At 43.4% G+C, this 8381-nt stretch overlaps 1 non-coding gene across 1 annotated transcript; it reads left to right on the top strand.

Annotated features, from left to right (window-relative positions):
* The first annotated feature begins 7509 nt into the window (after positions 1-7509).
* Positions 7510-7582, top strand: TRNAW-CCA. The gene has a single exon. It is a non-coding gene; the product is annotated as a tRNA-Trp (tRNA).
* Positions 7583-8381: the final 799 nt, after the last annotated feature.

Genomic DNA, 8381 nt, shown 5'->3' with positions numbered 1-8381 from the left:
ACTCTCTTCGGTGGCGAGGCTGACAAACACAGGGGTCAAGGTCACAGGGCAACTGTATGTCCCAGGTTCCCTAACGTCCAGTCTGTACTCCAGGAGGCTGCGTTTTCACGTTGTCAGGTGACACCCAGGCTACACGCCCCCTCTTCTTCATGTCAGAAAGGAAGCAGATGCAGATGGACTGTCCTTGAGGGTCTGAACGTGGTCACCTGGGAAGGTCTTTGTAGAACCCTGAGACACATCTGTATAGAACTCTGAGTCCTCAGGGCCTTCTTATCAATAATTCTTGACCCAGATAATAACGTGAGAAATTAGATTTATAAAAAAATAAGAAACATTGCTATAGACAAGATCCATTTTCATGGAAAAAGAAAAACCTATAAAATTAGAGACACAACCTCCTGGTTCAGAAAGTTGCTGGTCCCTGGTCTTTTCAGAACCTATCAAAATACTACCTTAGATTCCAAAAGGATGTTTTTTATTCTATTATGGAGAAGTGGGAGGTTGATTTAAAAAAATAATTCATTAACTACTAAGGCATGAACAAATCACTTTAGTTAAAAGTCTTCCTTTAACCAGCTGTCCATCTTGCTCCGGGGGGTGTGTATACGTTGATGCCACTTTCTCCATTTGCCCCCCTCTCGCCCCCTGACTGTGTCCACAGAATGGAATGGGGGGAGGGGAGGGAGGCGAGGAGGGAGAGGATGTGTGTATAAATACTGCTTATTTGCCTTGTTGTATGGCAGAAACCAACAAAACATTGTAAAACTTTAAAAGATATATATTTAAATTTAAAAAGTAGAAAAAAAAACCAACTTCCTGTAAGACGTGAAATGATTAGAATGATATGGATAGCTGGTCCTTACAAGCTTATAGCTTGAGTCACTCTCCAACCTTGAGTGCTCATTTGGAAGTGCAAAAATTATTTCTGAGAATTGGTTGTAAACACAAGCCACGGAGGGGTAACCAACCGTGAAAGCAATTCATTAAGAGACTTCCCATTTAGTTGCACATTTCCTACAGGAAAACACGTTTGGAAAATTGCTCACATTATGAACTCAGAGGCACCATTAGTTAAATCTTAATTTAAGAAAACTGCAACCACAGAGAGTTACCCTAAGATGCTGGCATCACGCCGCGCCTCACCCCCACCCGTGAGAGCTAGTTTTCTAAGAGTCCAGGGCACATTTTAATTTGGAGAGACGCTAACGGCAAACATAAGGTGGGAAGACAGAAACTGCTAGTAAATATATGAATGCCATTATAATCACATTTTGTAGGATTTCCGTGGTGGCCCGGTAGTTAAGAATCCACCTGCCAGTGCAGGGGACGCAGGTTCCCTCCCTGGTCCAGGAAGATCTCCCGTGCTGCAGGGCAGCTAAGCCTGTGTGCCCAGCTACTGACGCCCAAAAACCTAGAGCCCATGCCCCACAACAGGAGAAGCGACTGTGATGAGAACCCACACACCGCAACTAGAGAAGGCCCTGGGCAGCAACAAAGACCCAGCACAGACAAAAACATATACATAAATTTAAATTTTTTTTTAATTTATATTCACAAAATTTAAGCCAAGCAACAACATTAGAAGTAAATTAATTACCAATGGTGATGATGGTATTTTTTACTGTGGCTAAAAACCCATCACATGAGATCTACCCTCTGAATAAATTTTTAAGTATACGGTATTGTTAACTATGGGCATCATGGTGGTAGAGCAGAGCTCTAAACACTTTGTCTCGAGAATCTGAAACTCTGCATCCACTGAACAGCAACTTCCCATTTCCCTGATCCCCCTGCCCCAGTCCCTGGAAACCACCGTTCCACTTTCTGTCTCTCTGAATTTGACTACTTTCAGGAACTCCATGCAAGTGGAATCAGACACTATTTATTCTTATGTAACTGGCTTATTTCACGTAGCATAATTATTATGGTTTTACACGGTTCAACAAGATTCATATATGTTGAACCATGTATCAGAATTTTCTTCCTTTTTGAAGATGAGTAATATTCCAAAGTGTGTATATATCAGAATTTTTTTAATCCATTCAGCTCCTGATGTTTCCACCTCTTAGCTATAGTGACTAATGCTACAATACCCATGGGAATGAAACAGTCTTTCCCAGATCCTGATTTCAGTTCTTTTGGAGAAATACCCTGAAGCGGGATTGCTGGATCCTAGGGTAGTTTTGGACTTCTCTGGTGGCTCTTCGGTAAAGAATCCACCTGCAATGCAGGAGACGGAGGTTTGATCCTGGGATGGGAAGATTCCTTGGAGGAAGGCATGGCTACCCACTCCAGTATTCTTGTCTGGAGAATCCCATGGAAAAGGAGCCGGGTGGGCTACAGTCCATGGGGTTGCAAAGAGCTGGACACGCCTGAAGCAACTTAGCAGGCAGGCAGGCGTGGTAGTTTTCTTTGTAATTTACTGATGACATTGTATACATATGAAATCTTCAGTAATGGTTTCCTACTATGAAGTTTCATTCATCGCTCTCTAGCTCTTTCACAATATCCTTTTTTCCGGTTTTAGGGAAATACTTGTTGTTTTCTTTATGACAGATAATGAGCATGCAAAATTTTTTCTTTGTTTTTTGTAACTAATGTTATGATATGGGATTTTTCATTCTTGCTGTGGCAGTGTGGTGGAAATGAGTCTTTCTCCCCAGACATAAATGAGGAAACTTGTGGCCCTGGCAGAAGAAGGCAGCCCTCTGGTGATCCTTAGAGAAGCCAACCAGAAAATGAAGCCAACACACAGAAAGGGTTGAGCCAAAGAGATTACAGAGGCACTGAGTCGGCACCCTGACCAAACCATGCCTGAAGCAAGCTTGATCTTTTTGTGTCCTTGTTGTTTAGTCACTAAGTTGTGTCCTCCGGATTTTTCAATTATGTAAGTTGACAAATCTCTAATATTACTTAAAGTTTTTTGAATTGACTCTTCTGTTACTTCAGTTTTATCCCCTGTGCCTCCGTTTCCCCATATACAGTATGGGCATAACTCACTGATCTGTGGGGAGCAAAGGCAATAATTCATGCAGTTTTTTGATCAGTGCCTGGCACAAAGAAACAAGCTTAACAAAGTAACATGTATGTAAACACAAAGCTAGAACCGAAGTGATAGATACAGTTCCTATGCAACTATAAATTAAACACAAGCTCATAAATTAAATTTGAATCAAGCAGAGAAATTGAAATTGTGTGACAGTATTTAATTACAATGTGGCCATTCAGACGATCTAAAATATGTTAATATTGTCTTAAAATGTCATAGAAATTAAAACAGAAAACACAAAATCTTCATCAAGAACTCATGTGTCTCCTAGAACATACACATGACCCTAACAGAAACCAAAATGTCAATTCAATACACATCGAGGGCATTCCTACTGAATGAAGAAGCATAACAAATGTGATTCGAAATTGGTTCTGGGGAAATTAAACCAGTTGGATTTTTAAATTTCTATCCAGAAATTACCCATATCAAAATTTAGTACAGAAAAAGTCTCAAAAAAGTGAACTTCAAAATATCGATTGAGAGAATATTCAATTTCAGGGTACATCTCCTAAAAACAGAAAAAGAGTTGTGAAAATCCTTAAATAGAATTCATTATACTAATCAATTTAATAGCCATTTTCCTTTGTAAGATACGAAATAAAATTGGCGTTTTAGATTTTTTTCACATAGTTTCATAATAAGCCATTACGTTCAGAGGACTATGTGGCCAACACAGTTCAGCCAGAGGCAGCTTAAATTCAATGATGGTTGAATTGAATTCAGTGATAGTCTACAGTTCTACAGCCAGGAGTTATTCATGCTGAGTAAATAATGCTGTTTTATTTAATCACCTGTGTGCTATATACTGAGGCTCGAGCAGCTGGTAAATTCTGTAACCTATGATATTTTTATCCTTGTCTACAAAGCTGCATTCCGCTGTGTTTTTTTTCCCCAACTATAGTTGTACTTGTTATGAGAAGTCTCCTGGTGAAAACGCCCAGTTTAAAACAATTGTGATATAGATTAGGTTGACATTTGATGGGAGACCAACCTCACCCATCTGGAGAAGGAAATGGCAACCCACTCCAGTACTCTTGCCTGGAAAATCCCAAAGACTGAGGAGCCTGGTGGGCTACCGTCTATGGGGTCGCACAGAGTCGGACATGAATGAAGTGACTTAGCAGCAGCAGAAACCTCACCCGTCACTCATTTATCCACATTGTAAGGGAGAAGGAGAGATGTAATCATTTAGGAGCATTGAGGTGTGACCTGGGGTACAAGTAAGATGATGTTATACAGACGTCATTGTTGTTTAGTCACTAAGTCATGTCTGACTCGTTTGTGAACCCATGGGCTATAACCCGCCAGGCTCCTCTGTCCATGGGATTCTCCAGGCAAGAATACTGGAGTGGGTTACCATTCCTTCTCCAGGGGAGCTTCCCAACCTAGAGATAGAACTCATGTCTCCTGCATTGACAAGCAGGTTCTTTACTGCTGAGCCATCAGGGAACCCCATTATATAGGTGGCACAGTGGTCAAGGATTTGCTTGTTGATGCCAGAGATGCAAGAGACTTAGGTTCAATCCCTGGGTCGAGAAGACCCCTTGGAGGTGGAAATGGCAACCCAAACAAATCCAGTATTCTTGCCTGGAAAATTCCATGGACAGAGAAGCCTGGTGGGCTAAGTCCAGGGAGCTGCAGAGAGTCAGATGTGACTGAGCGACTGAGAAAGCACGCACACAAGTAAAAGACACTGTTCTGGCAGCAGGTCCTGCCTTGAGCCAAGGCCGCATGACCAGGAAGATTCAAACCTGCACAGGGGATGGACTGGTAGAGCCTCGCCATTGGAAACCTTTTTCAGCAGGTGCTGAGACTTAGCAAAAAGCACAGAGACTTAGGAAGAGAGGTAACCCGGCACTGGTCAAATTTGGGCCTCTCGGAGTGTCTGTGATTCCCCTCTGGAGAAAGAAGAAATGTTTAGAGGATCCTTCTTCCTGGGTTTTTCTTACAGTGCAACCCCCAGGAATAGATTCCGTCAAGATGCACCAGGACCATGTCTGAATTTTCTGCCTGGCTCAGGCAGGAAAGAATCTGCCTGCAGTGCAGGAGACCCGTGTTCAATCCCTGGGTCAGGAAGACCGCCTGGAGAAGGGAATGGCAACCCACTCCAGTATTGTTGCCTGGAGAATCCCCATGGACAGAGGAGCCTGGCAGGCTGTGGTCCATGGGGTCGCAAAGAGCTGGATACAACTGGACAACAAATACACACAATTGCGCTACCCCAAGTTTTCCGTTGCCATATCAATAAACTATCCAAAATGTGGTGGCTTGAATTAATTATTGAATCAGCTAATGGTTGCTCACAATTCTGTGAGTTAGGAATGTGCGCAGGACTCAGCTGGGCAATTCTTTTACATTCTTGTGCTGCTGCCTTGGGTCAAGAGATGCTGTTCAGCTGGGGGCTGGTCTGGGTCTGGAAGGCCTGAGAAGGCATCACTCATATGCCTGGTGTCTTGCTAGAAATGTCCGAAAGCCTGGGCTCAGCCGGATCCCTCTGCCTTCCAGGGAGCCCCAGGGCCTTTCCTTGTGGTTCTTCCCACAGAATGGGGGGACTTCTCACCTGGCAGCTCTGCTCCCGCGGAACCAGAGTGGACGCTGCCCCCTTTCAAAGCCCAGACCTGGGGGCTGCGGAGGCCTCACCCCTACCATCCTCGGCTGTGGGAGCAGCCACAGGCCAGCCCAGATTGGAGGAGCGGGGGGAACTGGATGCTGCGCCCCGATAGAAGTCCCGAAGAAACGGCACCTGTCACAACTCTCTCCCTCGCTGCACAGCACGACCGGGAGACTGGATGAAGACTGAGCGCAAGCAAATCCAAGCTCAGGGTTACCAGGGATGGGGCGAAAACTGAGCTCGATCTTTCCCTGAGAAGCCAGGGTGGCTGACCTCAGCCAGGTCTGTGGCTCTCGGTCACATACTCTGAATGATCCAAGCAACAGTGAGGCGCCACCCCCCACCAGTCAGAATGGCCATCATGAAAGACGTCTACAGAGAGCAAATGCTGAGCAGGGTGTGGGGAAAGCGGACCCCCCTGTACTATGGGTGGGAGGTAAATTGGTGCAGCCACTGTGGAGAGCAGTATGGCCAGTCCTTAAAAAAACGAAAACTAGAATTATCATATGACCCAGCGATCCTATTCCCGGGCAGGTATCAGGAGAAAACTCTTAATTCAAACATCACATGCGCCCCAGAGCTCACTGCAGCACTGTTTACAAAAGCCAGGAGGTGGGAGCAACCCAAGTGTCCACCAGCAGAGGCATGGGTAAAGACGCGGCGTGTATGTGCACACACACATGTGTACAAAGCAACATGACTCCGTCTTTACAAAGAATGAACTATGCCATTTGCAGCAACACGAATGGACCTAGAGATTATCATACAAAGTGAAATAAGTCCGACAAAGACAAATATCGTATCATATCCCTCATATGTGGAATTTAAAAAATGATACAAATAAACTTATTTGCAAAACAGAGATAGAGTCACATAGAAAACAAACTTATGATTGCCAAAGAGGAAAGGTTGGGCGGTGGATAAATTAGGAATTTGGGGTTAACAGCTATACACTACTATACATAAAATAGGTAAACAACAAAGACCTACTGTATAGCACAGGGAACTACACTTCATATCCTTTAATAACCTATAATGGGAAAGACTCTGAAAAAGAATCTGTTATCTATCTATCTCTGAATCACTTTGACGGACACCTGGATCACTGTAACCCAACTCCACATCAGTCAAGAATTAAAAGTAAATGATCAGGCAGATTCTTATCCTTGTGCTGCGTCTGTCATTTCTCACTGCTCATTCAAATTCTCTCTGAGTTAAATCATGACTCACTCCTGGAATCTTTCATCCCTTAGAGGCTTAACCAGTGGAGCAGGTCTCCAGTGTCTTCAAAAAATCTTGCCCAATATTCAAAAAAGATGTAATGAGGTCTCATCAGAAAGGCAGATTTTTTGACCACAAAAAAAATAAAAGTACAAGGAACTTCATGTTTGACAAATATATAAATACTGGGTCAGATTCTGCAGAGCGCTTCAAAGAAAGAATGCCACGTCTAAATCACAGTCTCAACATGAAAGTTCAGAAGACAGCATGATAATGCTCTCTTGGCAATCCCATCTTCCTGACGGAAACGCGAACAAAGCCAGAGAACTAGAACAAACTCAAGCAAAGCCAGAGTCTTTTTTTTTCAAAACAGGTTGTAAACAGTGGGCCCTACCGCCATGCTAATTTGAAGATTATTTTATTACTGTGTACTTTTCAAGGCTAAATTGAGAACATCTGTCTTCCTGAGAATTAACTGGAAAAAGATTACCACTGAGGATGAGATGGCAAAGTCCGTTCGAACCGCCTTGTGCTGAAGCTGGAAGCATCTCTTGGGTGCAGAAAGCACCTCCTTTCTTGCACACCATCATTTCGTAGACTGTCATTAAGAACATATTGAGGGACTTCCCTGGTGGTCCAGTGGCTAAGACACCATGCTCCCAGTGCAGGGGGCCCAGGTTCAATCCCTGGTCAGGGAACTAAATCCCACATACTGTAACTGAGACCCAGCACAGCCAGAAATAAAACAAATTTTTTTTTTAAAAGAACATATTGAATGCTGCAAGTACATAATGCTCTCAGGATCCTATTTATGATACAATTTACACGCTAGTAAAGTAATGCTCAAAATTCTCTAAGCCAGGCTTCAGCAATACGTGAAACGTGAATTTCCAGTTGTTCAAGCTGGTTTTAGAAAAGGCAGAGGAACCAGAGACCAAATTGCCAACATCCGCTGGATCATGGAAAAAGCAAGAGAGTTCCAGAAAAACATCTATTTCTGCTTTATTGACTATGCCAAAGCCTTTGACTGTGTGGATCACAATAAATTGTGGAAAATTCTGAAAGAGATGGGAATACCAGACCACCTGACCTGCCTCTTGAGAAATCTGTATGCAGGTCAGGAAGCAACAGTTAGAACTGGACATGGAACAACAGACTGGTTCCAAATAGGAAAAGGAGTACTGTCAAGGCTGTATATTGTCAACCTGCTTATTGAACTTCTATGCAGAGTACATCACGAGAAATGCTGGGCTGGAAGAAGCACAAGCTGGAATCAAGATTGCCGGGAGAAATACCAATAACCTCAGATATGCAGATGACACCACCCTTATGGCAGAAAGTGAAGAGGAACTAAAAAGCCTCTTGATGAAAGTGAATAAGGAGAGTGAAAAAGTTGGCTTAAAACTCAACATTCAGAAAACGAAGATCATGGCATCTGGTCCCATCACTTCATGGGAAATAGATGGGGAAACAGTGGAAACAATGTCAGACTTTATT

The sequence above is a fragment of the Bubalus bubalis genome, chromosome 2, assembly GCF_019923935.1.
Source record: "Bubalus bubalis isolate 160015118507 breed Murrah chromosome 2, NDDB_SH_1, whole genome shotgun sequence".
Taxonomy (NCBI): Eukaryota; Metazoa; Chordata; class Mammalia; order Artiodactyla; family Bovidae; genus Bubalus; species Bubalus bubalis.
Note: the sequence above shows the minus strand (reverse complement) of the source record. Positions and strands in the feature narration are given on the sequence as shown.